This window comes from Mustela nigripes, chromosome 6, assembly GCF_022355385.1.
Source record: "Mustela nigripes isolate SB6536 chromosome 6, MUSNIG.SB6536, whole genome shotgun sequence".
Taxonomy (NCBI): domain Eukaryota; kingdom Metazoa; phylum Chordata; class Mammalia; order Carnivora; family Mustelidae; genus Mustela; species Mustela nigripes.
Genome location: NC_081562.1, coordinates 99350577 through 99367874, shown reverse-complemented (window position 1 = coordinate 99367874; position 17298 = coordinate 99350577). Strand labels below are relative to the sequence as shown.

General features: G+C 49.1%; 1 long non-coding RNA gene across 2 annotated transcripts in view; it reads left to right on the top strand.

Moving 5' to 3' along the window:
• LOC132020805 (uncharacterized) overlaps positions 1–17298 on the top strand; it is a 55129-nt gene that overhangs the window by 20569 nt on the left and 17262 nt on the right. For both annotated transcript variants that reach the window (XR_009405090.1, XR_009405089.1), the window contains exons 2-3: positions 5256–5456; positions 6805–6922. This is a non-coding gene — a long non-coding RNA (uncharacterized LOC132020805). The remainder of the gene's footprint in view (positions 1–5255; positions 5457–6804; positions 6923–17298) is intronic.

The window sequence follows — 17298 nt, the reverse complement described above, 5'->3', positions numbered from 1 at the left end:
CTTGATTCCAGGACCCTGGGATCACGACCTGAGTTGAAGGCAGACTTACAACTGCCTGAGCTACCCAGGCATTCCTACACTAACCCATTTCAAACATGCTATCAGTCAGGGTGCAGACAGGAAGGCTGAAATGATACTAGGTAGTTCAAACATCCCAAATCTATGATGAGGATTTGTTATAAAAATATCTGAAGAGCTCATGGAGCAAAATGAGAAGGGAGGGTAGGTAACCCAAAGTTCAGTGTTTGCAGGCAGCTGATCCACACCCAGGGCCGGGAGATCCTGAGCACAGAATACACTCCCTGCCAAGTTATTGCCAGAACCCTGACTTTCTGCTGCCGAAACTGCCCAAGGCTGTAGCCTGCAGCCCTGCATTGCTACAGGAAAGCTATCCAGAAACAGAGATAGAACAATGCCTTCTCCCCTTTTCCTGTGTTCCAATCTCCCCCAGGGCTTCCCCTGTTTGGTCAAACACAACTAGAAGCCAGCTGCCCAGAGATTCCAGGAAATCCGATTTGTAGAGGTTTGGTCCTCTGCAAAACAGAGCAGAGCACAAGGATAGGCCCTCTGTTTCCATTTCAGGGGAGAATGAAATGGAGCAGAGAACAAATGGGAAAATAATCGGACCACTCACCTTTAGATTTTTGGTTTTATTATTTATTTACTTATTTTGAGAGAGAGAAAAAGAGCAGGGGGAGTCGTAGAGGGAGAGGAGAGAGAGAACCTTAAGCAGCTCCATGGCCAGCATGCCCGATGCGGGGCTCCATCTCACCACCCTGAGATCATGACCTGAGCCGAAATCAAGAGCCGGAGGCTTAACTGACCGAGCCACCCAAGCACCCCTAGACGTTTGTTTTTAAATTAAATGAGACAGGCACCTGTCTGCCAAACTCTAGAGAACACATGTTCACTCTCTGAGTGACTGTCTGCAGCAACCGCTTACTTGACTTTGAGGTGGACAGTGAGTAGCACAGCAGGACAGACTTCAATGATGCTGAAATAGTCCAAATACTGAGTAACTTTTTTTTTAAAATTTCTTTGAGAGACAGAGAGCAAACACAAGTAGGAGGAGAGGCAGAGGAGAGAGAAAGGGAGAAGCAGGTCCCTGCTGAGCAGGAAGATGCAGGCCACCCCAGGACCCTGGGATCATGACCTCAATCAAAGGCAGATGCTTAAGGACTGAGCCACCCAGGCGCCCACAGGTATAAACTTAAATAAGACTTCCAGTTAGTTAGAATTCTGCATATCTTGAGTTTATTTCCATCGTCCTAGACTTAGTGCTGGTAAAAAAAGGTTTGATGAAGCTGTGTATTGGCCTGGACACCAATGTAAGGAGAGAAAAGATCACTCCTTGCAATTCCGTTCTGGGGTAATGGAGTATTCTGACCAGTAGGGGGCATCACGCCCAGTTCTCCCCTGCGGGTCTCTCTCCTTTTGCCCCACTGTGTAGTCCCTATACTATAGGAGGGCCCTATACTCTAGTGCAGAGTGGTCTCAGCAAAGACCACACCCTTTAATGAGTTCTTCAGACATTTTGAATTATTGTCAAGACCGTGACTCAGCAGGACCCCTTCCGGCTCTAACCTTTTTCTCTAGGCCACCAAAATGGGGTCCGCCAATCAGCAGCATCACTATGGCGGGAGAGCAGATCCAATGTCAGGCCTGTTGAATTAGAATCCGTGTGCTGGGAGGATTCTCAGGGGATTTGTGAGCACGGTAATACTTGATAAGTGCTGCTGGAGAGCCTTGAAGGCCGGTGTTTGGCTCACCTAAATCCTGCGGTAGAGGTTTCCGAATGGGAGTGCGGAGGAACTCATCCATCAAAGTTAGATTAGAACTCTGCTTTGGGGGCGCCTGGGTGGCTCAATGGGTTAAGCCCCTGCCTTTGGCTCAGGTCATGATCCCAGGGTCCTGGGATGGAGTCCCGCATCGGGCTCTCTGCTCAGAGGGGAGCCTGCTTCCTCCTCTCTCTCTGCCTACTTGTGATCTCTCTCTGTCAAATAGATAAAAAAAAAAAAAAAAACCACACACACACAAAACTCTGCTTTGGCTCCAAGGTCTCTGCTTCTATGTCCTTAGGGTTGAGCAGGTAGACAAAGCTTGATTTCCCCAAACTGTCACCTATGGCCCAGGATTTAGAGACACCAGACTCAGAACTCCATGTAGGAGAGAGAGTGGCTGGGCCACCCAAGCTCTTTATATACTCATCGTTTATCAGGGCTTGGTTCCAGATCACTGTATCCCACTGGGTAACCCAGCTGCTCCACTCGAAATCATCTCACAGAAATGTGCCACTGATTGAAATGAAGAGCTATCGTATCACCTCGTCTTCCTTCTGTGACATGGGTGGAAGGGTCCACTCCCATGCCAGGCCTTTCCCAGGGCTGGGTTCCATCACTCTTAAGTTTTGGGGTGGTTTCTCTTCTTTCTTTCTTTTTTTTTCTTTTATAAACTTTCTCGAATCATGTTCTTTGTTTTCTCCAAATAATTGAATTAATCAGGACATAAGTGTGATCATTCCTATTCCTCTGCTATTTAGGAGATTTTTCTCTGCTACCATAAATCCCTTCCTCCCTCAACATAAAATGCTTTATTTTTGTCCTTATCTCTCTTAAATTTGATCCTCAGTGATTCTCTTTATGCACTTTGTAATCATAGTATTCAATGAATAAAAAGAGAGTAGTGGGAATGTTAGGCTTCATTTCTTTAGGGAACATGAAGGATTAAAAAATTCTGGACTTGCGACACCTGGTTGGCTCAGTTGGTTAAACATCTGCCTTCCACTGGGTCATGATCTCAGGGTCCTGGGATGGAGCCCCACAATAGGCTCTTTACTCACTCGGGACTCTGCTTCTCCCTTTGCCTACTGCGCCCCCTGCTTGTGCCCTCTCTCCCTCTCTGACAAATAAATTTTAAAAAAGAACTGTAAATAAAATAAAAAATTCTGGACTTCAGGACACTGGAAAATATGATCAACACTATTGACTTTTTTTTTTTTTTAAAGATTTTATTTATTTATTTGACAGAGAGAAATTACAAGTACACTGAGAGGCAGGCAGAGAGAGAGAGAAGGAAGCAGGCTCCCTGCTGAGCAGAGAGCCCGATGCGGGACTCGATCCCAGGACCCTGAGATCATGACCTGAGCCGAAGGCAGCGGCTTAACCCACTGAGCCACCCAGGCGCCCCAACACTATTGACTTTTTAAAAAAAGATTTTTATTGGGGCACCTGGATGGCTCAGTGAGCCTCTGCCTTCAGCTCAGCTCAGGATCTCAGGGTCCTGGGATCTAGCCGAGCATGGGGCTGTCTGCTTCCTCCCTCTCTGTCTGCTTCTCTGCCTACTTGTGATCTCTCTCTCTGTCAAATAAATAAATAAAAATCTTAAAAAAGAGAGAAAGCACAAAAGTAGGGGGAGCTGCAGGGAGAGGGAGGAGCGGGTCTCAATCCCAGGATCCTGGGATCATGACCTGAGCCGAGGGCAGACACTTACCCAACTGAGCCACCCAGGCGCCCCAACACTGTTGACATTTCATATCAGATAATTCTTTGCTTTAGGGGGCTATCCTCTGTGGGGCAGATGCCAGCATCAGCGGCCTTTACTCCATTTGCCCACTAGATGTCAGTAGCACTCCCCCAGTTGTGACACCCAATAAAGTGCCTCCAAACATTGCCAAATTGGGGGGAGGAGGGGAGTGGCCCCAGTTGAGACCTACTGACTGAGTTTATAATCTGTCAGAGCTTTAGTATGTGATGCTCTCAACATCATACTGATTCTGTCTTCTCAGTTTGAGAGGTATTGGGAGTAAAAAGAATTTAAAAATTATAAGGTTTTGGGGATTGAGAGATGCGAATTACATACAAGGTTTCCCTAGAATTGCTTTTCCTTTCCTGAGAAGGAAATTCGAACGTGAAACCTCAGGTAGGAATGTCTTTACAGATACTGGCAGACAAGCAGTACTCACCAACTTAGGTCACATGTTAGAATCAGAGGGGGGTTAAAAAAAAAAAATATATATATATATAAATTATATATATATATATAAATTTTATATATATATATATATATAATTTCTTCCTCTGCCTCAACCCTGCCCTTGAAAACTGAGATTTAGGGGAGTGCTTTCTTACTAGGTGCATGTCAGGGCCGTGCTGGACTGTGAGCTGGGCCCACGAGGCTGCCTGGGGGCCCCCACGGAGGGGAGGTCCCCGGGGGGCATATTTGAGGGAGGGGGTGAGACTGAGCCTCAGGCTCTGGGTTTTTTGGCAGAAGGGGGCACTAAAGGTGGGGGTGGCCTGAGAGGGGCATGCAGGTTTTTCCTGCTCTGTTTCACGCAGCTCCCAAACGGCACAGTTTCCCCCTGGGTGGCAGGTGGAGTCCTGGAGTATGGCTCAGGGGTCCTCAATCTGGAGGACTTTTGGGCCAGGCCCATGGGGACTGAAGCCTGAGAACCCAACCTCCAGTTAGGGTGAGGGTCTAGGGACTTGGCAGGCCCCACCTGCCGGTGCTAAGGTGGACTGGGGTGGGGGAATGAGTAGAGGGCGAGGTTGGCCAGCATTCCGAGGTGACCCGGGCTGGGCGTGCACCTGGCACTTAGAGCGCTTTCTCCCAGGCATCGGGCCGAGACCACGCGGGACCCCAGGCTGGGCCCAGGTGTCTCCCCTCAAGGTCCCTGCTGCTGGAATCGAGTTTGCCGGGGATTTCTGGCCAATTCTCACGAGCTTTCTGCCCAAATCTATGTCGATTTAGATTTGGGCAGAAAGCTCGTGAGAATTGGCTGGTGTTGGGCGGCAATTGGGGCTGCCTGCCAGCACCAAGCTGGGAGGGCTTTCTCGTTAGGTGCATGTCGGGGCATGGGGGACCTCCAGCTGGCCCACACGGCTCCTTGAGGGACCCAGCAGAGGCTCCCTGGGGGCAGAGTTGAGGGAGGGTGTGAGGCTGAGCATCAGGCTTAGGGTTTTGGGCCCAAAGAGGTTGCCAGAGGTGGGAGTGGCCTGAGGGGCTCATGCAGGTTCCTCTTTGCTTTGAGGGTTCTGTGCAGCTCTCAATGGCTTGGTTTCCTCCTGGGTGGCAGGTGGAGTCCTGGGGTGGGGATCAGGGTCCTGGGAGAACCAAACCTGACTCATGTCGCATTTGGAACTGATGGGTTTGTTTGGAAGAGTATATTTGCTTCTCCAAAAGGGACAATGTTACTGGTTAACCTTAGAAGGAAGTTAATTACTTCTTAAGAAACAAGCAGGTGTCTCTCCTTCTCCCAGGAATCGGAGCAGGTATGCAGGTTTTAGCTGAGAGGTGCCTGCTTATGCCCATCTGACAACCCTTCTTCACTCTGGCTCCACGAGAACTGAAGTTTTGAAATCAGCGTCTGGGTCAGTCATGCAGCTTGTCCCAGGACGTCAGCTTTCAGAGAAAACAGCAGGTCCATTGGGCACAATGTCACATCCATGTCAGGACCGGAGGTAAAACTTCTCTTGAGCCCCAAACCTCCTGGGCTTTTCTTGTCTCCAGTAGAGCCACAAAGTAGCACTGAAGAAGCTGTCAGCAATCTAGAGTGGGTGCCAGGGTTCCTGAGTTTCCCTGCAGGGGGTACATGGCAGGGGATCCCATTTTCTCTGTTCATTTCTGGCTTACGAAGGTATTTGGAACATCTCTTCCCTTGATTAGAAAGGGAAGATGAGATTAACTCTGCGTGTGTTTTTAACATAGAACGTGATCCTTCATCTAACAGTGTTTATTTCACTGGGCCTACGCTGTGGTGGAATGGCCGGCCTCTAGAGTGAGGTGGCTGTTTGTGGTCAGATAGAGACATGGATGATGCCTTCTCCTCTGTTAAAGGTGATGTATCTGAAGGGATTTTTCTTTTCATCCAAAGAGTTTCAATGAGGGCAGAGAGAAAATTAAAAATGATTCCAAGGAGCCTTGGACGATTTAAAAGGGAAGCTTGACTTTCTTGTTTCACTCAGTGGACCATTTAGAGAGTTGGATATGCCATATTTTCTCTGCAGTTTCATGGGTGGTGAAGTCAGAAGGGGTCTTTGGGAATTCTCTTGGATAGAGGCATGCTGGTGGCTTCAAGGGGCTTGGTGTAAGGAACCCTGGAGTGAATTTCTTGCCTGATGCTGGTTGAGTCAGGTTATCCCACAGGTTTTCCATTTCCTCCTTAGGAAATTGCTGGCAGGGAACGTTCTGCTTAAAGCAGAACCCACCTGCACTGTCGATGGTCATGTGGGCTGTTGCAGCCATTCTAGAAAAGAGTATGGTAGTTCCTCCAAAGGCTAAAAACTGAACAACCCTAGGATCCAGCAATTGTACTCCTAGGTATTTATCCAAAGGACACAAAAATGCACATTCATTGGGGGTACAAGCACCGCGATGTTTATGGCAGCGTTATGAACCATAGCTGAACTATGGAGGGAGTCCCAATATCCATTCACTGAAGGATGGAGAAAGAAGATGGGGGAGATTTATATCTATATCCATATCTCTATCTACACACAATGGAATAGGACCCAGCTTTTCAAAAAGAATGAAATCTTACCATCTGCAAGTCTGTGGATGGATCTAGATTGGACTAAGCTCAGCAACGTCAGTAGGACAAGACCAATACCCCATGACTTGACTCCTATGGAATTTTCCAAAAGAAAACAGATGAACAGAGTGAGGGGAGACAGATAGGCCAATGAGGAAAAAGACTCCACCGAAGCACAGACGGAGGGTTGCTAGAGGGCAGGGGTGTGGGGGGAAGGGTTAAATGGGCAATGGCTATTAGGGAGGGCACTTGTGATGAGCTCTGGGTGTTCTATGCAGGTGAGGAATCACGAAATCCTATCCCTGAAGCAGAAGAATGAACACTGCATGGAAGCGAATTGGAGTTGAAGTCAATGAAGAAAAGAAGACGACCCTGTTCTGCTTCATGAAGAGTGAGGTGAAAATGGAGTGATTTTAGCTCTTCATTTTCAAACACACTGTGGTAGGATACACTAGTTTCTGTTTACACAAGGAGCCCTCAGAAAGCTGCAGTGAAAGATTCAGATCTCAGAGCATGTCCATGTTCCATTCATATGTTCCTTACAGTTTGCCCAGGTAAAAAGATCAATGGAGAGAAATAGGATGGAAGAGGAAAGGAGGTGTGAAGCATTCAGGAGGTAGTTTTTTCCTTTTTTCATTAAAGCCTTAGGCCAGTGTAATTTTGGAAGAAGGAGGGGGGATCCCAGAGCTTTGAGGCAGAGGGAGTTCCAGGTCTGCCTAGAGCTGACGGGCGGGGTCCCTGAGGTGAGCTGAGCTAAGGGCATGGCAGGCCTGATCTGCCAGTGCTGAGGCGAGTTCCTCGGGGCACTGAGTTGAAGGCAGGGTCATGCGGCATGTAGGACTGCAGGTTTGTACACAGGGGGCTGCAGAAGGTGGGGGTGTCCTCAGGGGGGCATGCAGGTTTCTGCCCCTCTGAGGGTTCTGCACAGGTCCAAATGGCATGGTTTCCTCCTGGGTGGCAGACGGAGTCCTGGGGTATGGCTCAGGGGTCCCCAATCTGGGGGATTGGGGAGGCCAGGCCTCTGGGCACAGAAGCCTGACAACTCAAACTAGCCAGCCCTAACTGCTGGTGCTGAGGCGGGGTCGCTGGGGTGGGGGCTGAGTGGAGAGCAGGGTTCAGATGGGGCTTCATGCTCCAGGTTTGTGGCCTGGGGGGCTGCTGAGTGTGTGGGTGACCTCAAGGGGTGCATGCAGGTTTCCCCCACTCCGAGGGTTCTGTGCAGCTCCAGAGGGCACTGGGGGGATTCTAGCTCCAGAGGATCCACAGAAATGCAAACTGGCCTGAGCAGAGTCTTCCGTGTGGTCTGTCTTCTTTGTACCTGGGTGTGGCTCTGTCTCTGCTTTTGGAGGCTGTTGATTCTCCTTTTGTTTTCCTCTGAGCTGCAGTATTTTGTGTGGATTCAGGGCTGATAGTTGACACAAATTCTTCCTGAAAAGAAGCGGAATAGAAGCCATCCTTGTTTCCTAAGTAGACCTGAAGAGATTCCATAGTAATAGCCTTTCCCAGGCCCCTGGGCCTTCATGTGCTCGCCAACTCTGAGATTTTAGAAAAAATCTTCTGTTCTTACCCGGTTGAAAGAATTAGTTTGCTTTTTAAAAATTTCAACAAAGTCACTCTTTTCATCATCTATACAATGATCTGTAAACATTGAATGAACAAGGTTGGGCAGGATGAAGGAAGAATGGGCTTTGCAGTGGGATTTGGGGCACTGTGTACTCACTGTTGCCCCCGCGTGGCCACTCTCCAGATAGCACGTGGCCCAATGTGTTCCCGTTTACCAGCTTCAAGGGAGAATAAGACCAAAGAAGGTTGGTACCTGAATTCCTTAGCTCCTAAATACCATCCTCTAATTTATGAGCAGTATCCTAAATCGAGTATCTCTTAACTAGATATTAGGGTTAGGGCCAGGGTCAAGTTACATACATTAACTAGGGACAGCTTTTTGTAGGTCTATCTTACCTGCCTATGGTGTTTTTAAAAAATACAATGGGAGAGGATATAGTCATCAAAGCACTGAGCATACGACCTGTCCCCGGAAATAGGTCACTACACATAATGATTGTTTCATCTTAGCTGAGGACCAGGACCTGGTCCTACAGCTACTTGGCAGATAGCATCTGTGGCTAGCTGGCTTTCTCCCTCCGACAGCCACACACAGCTCAGTCCATCCTCTGCTCTGCTCAAGGGCAGCATAGGGACCAGGTGCAGGGGGGACTCCCTCGTTTAGGGACATCACCCCTTACCCACACTGTCATTGATGGTCTGGCCAATGCCCAGTCACACTGACACATGTAGCCACCCGAGGGCACAGCTGTGACATCCTCCTGGAACACCCCTGGTCGCCCTGCCCCCTCAGTCTGGCCAACCCTGCACACCCCCAGTCCTCCTGAGCATCCACTGTTGTGACACAGCTGTGATCACCCTCCTGGAGCATTCCTGTACCCCTACCCCCAGGTCTGGCCAACCTGCAAACCCCCAGTCCTCCTGAGTGTCCCCTGTCATGGCACTTGTCACTAAGGCTGTCATTCATTGTCTCTCTGTCTGTCCTTCTTTCTTGGAGTAGATCTCTCTCACAGATGTCTGGCTGGGTGACAGGTGGATGAGTGGTTTCAGAATCTTTTGTCCTGGAACAGTAGGCATCCTACAAACTCTGATGGGTAGGGAGAGTCTCTGTCCCTCTGTGTTCCCCCAGCCTTGGTGGAACCTAGTGTCCAGGACAAGGAACTTAGGAGTCTTCCCAGATGAAGTTTGTTCTGTGAAGGTGGCTTCCTTCTGAGATCACTATGCAACCACATTGTGTGGCCATTCCTGTGGGACAGAAAAGCATGCCACTGTATTGTATCTTCCTTACTACCAAAGAGGAAACACATGCTCACCCTCATAAATTCACACTTACACCTCCATTTCTGAGCACCACTGCCACGGAAATGACGGTGAATTGCCGTTGGGCTGCAGACCTGTAGACGCTCCATTCAAGGTGCAACAGAGGATGATGGAGATGGAGTTCTGGCTAAGAGGATGGAAGTCCTTGCCTGTGAGGGTGAAGAGATAAGATTTGACCCAGAAGGTGCTATGTTCTCCTCAAAGAAGGGACATGATCCTAGGATTTTGGAGGCCAGGGACTGGCACAGAATTTTCTGGAAAGTGTTCTGGAAATATTTTGTGTTAGGTGTTGCAGTCCATGTGGTGTCTCTGACAATGACTCCACTCTTACATTGTGGCTTGATAGGAGCCACAGACCATCCATAACTAATGTTCCAGACACACTTGATGGAGAGAATACAGGGGGAGGTCCATTTGGTCCATGGGTGGTAGTTTCCCACACCCCAGATTTACAACAGGATGGATGATGGAGGAGAGGGCTCTTCTTTTCTAGGGGCAGAGTGGGAGGACACTGGGATCTGTCCTGCATGACCTCGGCCCCTGCACTTGAAAGGAAAAAAAGATGAGAGTGAGATTGGCCAACAGTTAAGGCCTCAGGAATTCCCTCCTACCCCCACCACCCCTCCCGTATCTCCAGAGGCCTTGAGCTTCCCACAACACATTTGTCTGTGGTTGAATTCCATGTAGGTATTGTTTGGCTGAAAATCTTGCAGGTTCTATATCTTATGGGTTCTATACCACACCAGTGTTCATCTTGTTCAGGCCAAGACCATGAGCACATTGGGGTTCTCCTGAGTTAGTGGAGGATCTAGCATGCATGGGCTTCAGGACGAGTCTGATTGCACTCTCAGCAATTTTATGAAGCACCTGGCTTCCTGGGCCCTCTGTGGCACTGGCTCGGTCCTGGCTTGTGCCCCTTCTGCAGTCATGATGGAAAAGCCCCTGGCATGGGTGGTCCACCCCCTGCTTGGCTCTGTAGGCTGAGACCCAAGGTTCCTCCCAGCTCATTGGCAGAGACCAAGTCACATGCTCATGGATGGGCCAATCCCTGGAGCCAGGGAGTGAAGCTGTGGAGATTGGCACAGGCTGTCAGGACAGGCTGTTAGGTAATGACTTTTCTAATGGCCATGGTGGCAATTTCTTCTGGGATGCATCTGTTAATAAAATGAATATTAACTTATGATAGTAAGTGGGTTCAAGGTGATGGCTTAGCACCCAGCACCTCAGTCCCAGCACCTCAGTCCCACTGTACTACCATGCAGAGACAATGCCTGAGAATGAGCAAAGTGGATGGAAACTGGTCTCGAGTGCACAAGGGAAGGATGTGTGTGTGTGTGTGTGTGTGTGTGTAGGGGGCGGTTGTTGGGGATAATCGCTCTGGCCAAGATGTAGCTCTACCTTATCTAGGTTCAAGAAGGTACAGGGAATCCATGGCATTTCACTGTCCATGATTTTGCAGATGGAGAAAATGCCTTTTGCATGGAGTATGGCAAGGCCCGTTCCAAGTATTCTCTAGTTGGTACAGAAGTTGGGGAGACCGCACCCTCCACCTGCTATGACAGGTGTGAGAGGCTGAGTGCTCTCAAGAAGGTGTCTGGCTTTCGCAGGGCTCATTGTGAGCCTGCACCCAGAACTGATGAGGACAGTTCATGGTTTTGTTCTGAGGATGGAGTAATGGAAGAATGCAGTGTCCCATGTGATCCTGGGAAGGGGACAGATCTGGAGTGAACTGTAGAGTTACTTCATGGGAGTGGAGTTGATCTCTATCTTCCGCTTCATGAAATGTCTGTCCTTTATTGAGTTAAGGGTGTGGTTTCTGTGACTGTGTCCTAATGGCTGGGATTTCCAAGGACTGGGAGTTTTTGGCTTCACTGTAAGAGCTGGTCCACTGGGAGTGGGCAAGACCCATTCTGCTGCTGAGAAGTGTGTCTCTAGCGGTTGGAGTGTGTATTACAAGCCTAGAAGTCAATGGTGAGGTGGTTATGGTGGTCAGCAGGCTGTTGTTATTGAGGAGTTATATGGGTGAATTCCATAGGATGAGATGTTAGATCTTACGGTTACGGATCCTCATTGAGTGCCCATCAAGGGTGCTTTTTCTGAGTCTCATATTCGATACCTTTTTATTGCTTCTGATAGCCCTCCTTGCATTTGGTGTTCCAATGAGCAGTGCATTACAATGTTGCCTGCATTCTACCCGTGTGTTGATGAGGATTTGAAAAAGGAAAATGTTGTCAGTGCTTCCACAAATTGTACACTGGAACAGCCAACTAATAAAATTTTATTGTTGACACAAAGTAGGAAGTATCCTAGTGTCCTGCTGTGATTCTTAGTTTAATGCAGGGGCAGGGGCCCTCTTTCAGTACTGGTAATGAGTACCATAGGCCTTCCTAGGGAATATTATTAGATTCTGTTGGAGACTTGGTCTTTGTTATTGTGGAAGAATCAGGAGATGACCAGTTATTTATCTCCTGTTTCATTTTCCATGAACATTTCCCCGATATCTGGTTTCACACTTCTACCATTGTAGAGTCATCCCAACTTTGGCACCAGCTCAGCCTTCTCTGCCAAGGATATGTTTGAGCCAAGACAAAAGCAAATTTGGGTGACTGGGAGACCCTGGGATCAGAATGCTGTCGGTAGGGAGTTACTGAGATCCTAAATACGAACCAGCTCTTGACACCCAGACAAAATGCATTTCAGATTTAGAAAGTTCAGATAGAAATTTTGTGTCCATGACAACTGAAGAAAATGTGTCATCCCTAAACCTAACCTTAACCCCTAACTTTAAACTGAAACCTAACCTGATCTTAAAGCCCCAACTGGAACCCTGAATCCCAAACGTGAAGTTGAAACCAAAGCCTAGACTCTGAACCTGAGCCCTGGATCCAAGCCCTGAACCATGAACCCAAACCCTAAACTAGAACTCTGAGCCATGAATCCTGAACCCAAATCCCAGCATGAATTCAAACCCCAAACTTGACCTTGAAATTTATCCCAGAAGCCCTGAGTCTTAAACCTTAAATCATAAACCTAAAGCCGCAAACTCCAGCTCTGTTTCCTTGCCCCTCACTCTAAATCCTCATCCTGTCCCTAAACCCAAAGCCTGATCTAGAACTCTGACTGAAACCTGAACCTGAACCCAAATTCAATCCCTTCACCACACTTTGTTTATGCGTTCACCACTGGTGGATATTTGCAGTTTCTACGTTTTAATTCTTGTGAACACTGTTTGGGTTGAGGGCTAGGGTTAGGGTCTTGGATTGGGGTCAGGGTCAGGCGTGTGGGTCTGCGTCAGGGCCAGGGTCATGTTCGGGACTGTTGTCATTCCATATTGTTTCCGATTCATTGTTCCTTAGCTCTTTTTGGAAAAGTTGGGGGATATTGAGCTCCATGCAGCTTGAATTTCCAGAATGAAATGGCTTCAGCTGGACCCCGGGAGGGAGCAGGTGCTTTCATGGAAGGGTGAGCTCCCCTAGTCCTGCACTGCCCTCCACCACCTGCAGAGGGCGCAGGACCCCAGCTCCTTCCCTGAGCCTGGCCTGTGCATCTCCAACTGGGACAGGAGCCTTGCCTCCTCAGGACCCGCTGTGGAGACCTCTGGAGGACATGGGGCTGCTCCCATCCTGATAGGACAAGCTGGGAAGGATGTGAGTCCACATCCACACTGACAGGACCCATTGTGGAGGACGTGGGGCTGTGTCTACATTGACAGCAGTCCAGCCCCCTCAGGACCGGCCCCTGGAGGAGAAAGTGAGGAGAAGGTGAGGAGATGCCACCTGAGCAGGGACTAGTGAGGTGTTGCATGGTCTCAGGACCCCATGGAGGAAGGCCGTGCTGTGTAGACACTGGGGCTTCTGTGGTTTTGTGTGTGGTGACATGGCCTCCTGTGGTGCTGTGAGCAGGGCTCTGGGGTCTCCCCTTTCTGGGCTTTGTGCACACGCAGATTCGGCTCCTGGGGCTCCTGAGAGAGTCTGCAGTCAGGGAGCAGGCACCTGTCTCGCTGCTCATGATCCTCGCACCTCGGCCCTGCAGGGTCCTTCACATATCCACACCCGCTTCACGATTGGTCTGGAGTCTTCTTATGCTTTGGTGTCAGATCTAAAAGCATTGATAAATCCAAGGTTATGAAGGTTTATCCCCATTTGTTTCTTCTAGGGTTTATAGGTTTATAGGGTTTGCATTTAAGCCTTTAACTTATTTTGAGTTAATGTGTATATGTGGTGTGAGGTAAGGGTCCAGTTCTATTCTTCTGTACACGGATAGCCGATTGTCTAGGACCCTTTGTTGAAAAGACTATTCTGCCTCCCCAGTGTAATATTGTCTACCCCCATCAAAATTCAGTGGACCATAGATGAAGGTGTTTATTTCTGGGCTCTTAGAAATGCCACTGATCTGTATGCATGCTTTTTTAAAAAAAATTATTTTTATTTATTTATTTATTAAATTTTTTGGTGTGTGAATTTAGAATCACTTAATTAACATATATTATTTGTTTCAGGGCATATGCATACCATACATGCATATAATGTTTTATTTACTGTTGCTTTGTATTAAGATTTGAACTTTGGAAGTATGGCCTTTCACCTTTGATTTTCTTTTTCAAGGTGGTTTTGGCTATTTTGTGGTCCCTTAAAATTCCATATAACTATTACGATTAGCTTGTGCATTTCTTCCCAAAGGCCTTTGTGAAATTTCCTGGGAAAATACTGAATTTCCACATTGCTTTGTGTACTGTTGCCATCTTATCATTAGTATGTCTTTTCATCACCATGCAGTATTCTCAGATTTGCTTAGGTTTCCCTTTCTTTCAGCAATGTTTTGTAATTTTTGGTGTATAAGACATATACTGTGATTACATCTATTTGTAAGTATTTTGTCAATGTTGATGTTCCCTAAAATGGAATTGTTTTCTTAAATTCCTTTTTGTTCTTTTTTTTTTTTTTTTAAGATTTTATTTATCTATTCATCTGACAGAGAGATCACAAGCAGGCAGAGAGGCAGGCAGAGAGAGAGAGGGAGAAGCAGGCTCCCTGCCGAGCAGAGAGCCTCGTGTGGGGCTCGATCGCAGGACTCTGAGATCATGACCTGAGCCGAAGGCAGCGGCTTAACCCACTGAGCCACCCAGGTGCCCCTTAAATTCCTTTTTGGATGATTCATTGCTAGTGTATACAAATAAGAGATTTTTGTGTATTAATATTTTGTCCTGTAACTTTGTGGAATTAGAAAACTGGCTGTGATAATTTTTGTTGATTCTTTAGGAAGCTCTCTGTATAAGATGCTGCCATCTCTGGTCTGTGAATAGACCTAGTTCTACTGTTTCCTTTCACATGTGGATTCCTTATTTCTTGCCTTATTGTTCTGGGTAGAACTTTCAGTGCAATACTGAGCAAGGAGTGAAAGCCAGCATGATAGACTTTTTTTTGTGATTTCAGAGTAGAGCTGTCAGTCCTTAAAATTGAGCACAGTGTTTGATTAGGGTTAGGGCGGGGTTTAGGGCTTAGGTTTAGGGTCCCCTGCCCCCACTGTACAGAGCCCATTCTTCTCCGGTAGCCAGCAGAGTGATCTTTTCAGAACGTAACCTTTGAGCCTCTCTGTGATCTGCTCCCCAGCTGCCTGTCCTCCCATCTTTCCTTTCCTACGGTATCCCTCTCACCCAGGGGGGTCCCAGGTGTGTGGTCATCCCCCATGTGCCTCAGGCCTGACTCCAGGCCTTTACATTCTCTCTGCCCTCTGCCAGGAACACTCTTCTCTCCCCCTGCTTCACGGCTGGCTTGTTCCCCTGTTGGCTAGACCTGGACTTGTCTCCCGCTGAGCTGACTTGTGTCTGCCAGCTGTGTGTGGCCTTGTCCCTTATTTAAAATGTAGTGCCCACTTTCCCTTTATGAGCCATTTACTAAGGCTCCAGGTATGGGGCAGGCACTGGGAAGTAGCTTTAGTGCTGGGTGGCTCAGTCATTAACCATCTGCCTTCAGCTCTGGTCATGATCCTGGGGTCCTGGGATTGAACCCTGCCATGTTGGGCTCCCTGCTCAGTGGGGAGCATGATCCTCCCTCTCCCACTGCTTGTGTTCCCTCTCTAGCCATCTCTCTCTCTGTCAAATAAATAAAACCTTAACAAAAATCAGTCTCAAAGGGGCTCACCACCCTTGCTAACAGTGGGGGAAGCTGCTGTTCCCACAAATAGTCCCTTCAGAGAGACAAGACTTCCAACTTCTTGGAGCCTAGGAGTTGTAGACTTGGACCTGGAAGCTTCCACTCTTGAATGCACAGCTGGGGCCTAAGCAAGTCCCCTCCTCTTCCAGTGGTCCTCTTTCCCCTTTCCTGCCCACAGCCTGGCCCTGATTCCTGATCTGGGGGAGTCCGATGGTGACCCTCCTAGGAATAGCACTGGTTGACTGATGGACCTTGTCAGCAAGAGGCCCAGTAGCATTAGAGGGAGGACCGTATGGATATGGAGACAGCTCTGTGGGGGCCAGCGACAGCCCCCATCAAAACAAAGTGGGGCAGGAGGCCAGCCATGCTGATTCTAGGCAGTATGTAGGCCATAGAAAGGAGGACTCTGCCCAGAGGTGCTCCGCTCCTGGCAGGTGGGGACAGGACCTGCAGGGGGTCAGCCAGGGAAGGGCACCCGCAGGGTTTGCCTGGGAGCTTGGCACAGGGGGAGTGTTCCTGCCTCCAAAATGCTGACTGTGTGGTTGGTTTCCTGCCTCTGAAGCCTCAGGCTGCCCTTTGATGGGGTGCTGATGGCCCCCATCTCTGGGAGCAGAAGGTAGGGAGGGCCCACAAGCCGACTTACTCAGGACAGACTGGGAGAGTGGGTGTAGCTTAAAGCAGCCCAGGGCCTGCCCCCTTATAGAAGGTGTACACGTCCATGGCCCTCAGCTCTGGAGTCCTGCAGCCAGCCTCTGACAGTGACCCTCCTCCCACCTTGTCCCTCATCCCTGTAGAGAGGTGATCTTCCTGGAGCTGTCCCTGCAGAGGGCAGAGAAGCCCGTCACGGTGGGACACAAGTTCACCTACTAGGTCATCACCGACCTGCGGGCTGCCAGGCCTGTATGTCCCCCTGGGAAGGCTGGAGGGTGGTGGTCCTCGAGGTCCCTGGCACCCCACACTGGCAGGATGTTTCCACGCAGCACGTGGCGATGGTCAGCTGCATCTGTGAGCAGCGTTTCCTCTGTGAGGTGGACGACCTGCCATGTGTGGATGTGAACATGAAGTTCTGCAACCATGTGGCCATGGAGATCCTGTCCTCCCTCTTTGGCACCCTGCACCATAGTTTCTACCGGGTGTCCCATGAAGACTTCAGCTACCAGTGCCAGACACAGTTCCAGGCCCACATCCCCAGGGACCAGGGTGATGTTTACTACATGAGGGCCTTTTTTGAGGGGATGGTGGTGGAGGTTCATTGATCTTGGCCTGTCACCCAGTGATGGGGATCGACCTGGCCAATGGGATCAAGGTTGTGTGGTGTGATGAGAGCCACTTGAACAGGTACCTGCTGGACCACAAGCCCACCAACGTGCTACACCCGGAGGACCTGTGGGACTGGTGGTGGCTGGGCTGCCCTCCCTGCCCTTCATGAAGAAGTTAGGATTCAGGTTATGCCCAAGAATCACCAGGACATCTAGGACTCATGAGGGGCTGTCCCCATCTCCATCAGGGGGTGCTGCCTTGAGCAGAGCTGTGAGAGCAGGTTCCTACTTCTCTCTCCTCTAGGGAGACCGTGGAGCCTAGCTCTGCCCATACGGGCATGTCCAGGGTCCCCAACAGCACCCGCACCCAGGAGGTAGAGGAACACAAGGTCCTCTCTTTATGGTCTTTACATTTTGATAACTTCTGGGTCATTTGCAGCTTTGAATGGCTCCAGTTTTGCTGGATGATTCTGTGTCA